Genomic DNA, 1,579 nt, shown 5'->3' on the forward strand with positions numbered 1-1,579 from the left:
CTGGGCTTCGATCTCAACTGGGTTGAAACAGCCAGAGAGGAGAAGGTGGCTCAGCCCTTCCAACAGTCCTTTGGACCAGACCAGCTCTGGCCTAAATTAGAGAAGTTTAGTGGCTGCTCTCAGTTCCACTTGCTTTTAATCGTCTCCAGGGGCCATTATGCTTGGGAGACTCCAGACACAATACGCTGCAGCATCATTCTGGAGGATGATTCCTTGGGGCAGGCCGTGCTCCTGCTGCCTTGATCAGACTCTTGCTTCAGACAAGAAACAAGCTGCAGAGCATGGACTGGTCCAAAGCCTTGATCCACGTTTAATACACACCCTAGCCCCTAAATAACACCTCCAGCAAGGGGCCAGGCTGCAAAGCAGAGGAGTCCTGCCTGCTTTCACACCACCCTGGCTGGCCAGGGTGGAATGTACGTAGCTTTTGCACATCAGGGACTACAGTTGGAGATCTGGTCACAAAACACAATCCCAAGAGAGCCTACGTAGCATCAGAGAGCTGTCGGGAGGCAACGGTTCCCTTATGTTTCTCTGCTGATGTTGGCAACCACCTCCCTCGCTTACCCTGAGCAAGGGTCTTGGCATAAGCTGGTGCAGGACTCCACTCCAGAGGCAGAGCCCAAACGGCTGTGGCAGGGAGAAAGGTTTTCCTGCTTTTCTAATTAGGGCTGAAGGATAAAATCAAACCAAGGCAGACATTTTGCTTGAAAAAGCCTCTAAGCACAAAGGATGCCACTCCTCCCTCAATGGCACCATGAAGTCTGTATTAATAAGACAAGTGCTGCCCACAGTTACAGTGAGGAGGTAATGAAGTCTTCAGCTGGCAAACAGGGGCTACCAGCTGGCATCCAGAGGATGCTACATGGGGTTTCCAGTTAACCCAGTCACCTCTCTTCTGAGTCTGCCCAGGACATTGCTGGGCCCCTTTTCTAGAGTCCCCAACGGTTAATTTTAAAAGAGAAGATGACAATATGGATTCCCTCCTTAATTAACAGTTTTATTAAATAACCCATTTCAAATAATAGTTAAATTCTCTAAATTTATATCATTCTATTAACCATAATCTAATCTCATTAACCTTGAAATCCCCAGTCTTAACTACCCAATTCTATACACCATGGTGCTAGCAGCTAAACTAATTAAATGACCTTCAAACTATTTCTCCTTCATGTATTGGCATTATTTATCTTTGTTCATTGCTCTTCCTTCAAGCTATCACAAAACTCTTCCCCTCTGAACTCTGTTCCTGCATGTTCTCAGTACTAGATATGCCATCCACTCTTCCTTGCAAAATCAGCCAGCAATGTCTCCAGTTTTACTCTAGCTAATACATTCCCCCAGCAGTGACGGTCAGCATGCTCGCTCCTTGGCTTTCATTCTGAATATCTCATGCTACCACATCTTCATTTATTTTGCTGTCACCCATTGTCATTTCTCAAAGAAGTCCTTAAAGCAGCAAGATTTAACTACACAAGAGAACTCCTGTTCTGAGCCACTGGTAGAGATACTGTGCACCACGATCCTCAAAAGCATCTTTCTTAATCTCACTCTTCAAACAAGTTCTTCTTTGATTTCC

Source organism: Buceros rhinoceros, unplaced genomic scaffold (genome assembly GCF_000710305.1).
Source record: "Buceros rhinoceros silvestris isolate BGI_N320 unplaced genomic scaffold, ASM71030v1 scaffold40130, whole genome shotgun sequence".
Lineage (NCBI taxonomy): Eukaryota > Metazoa > Chordata > Aves > Bucerotiformes > Bucerotidae > Buceros > Buceros rhinoceros.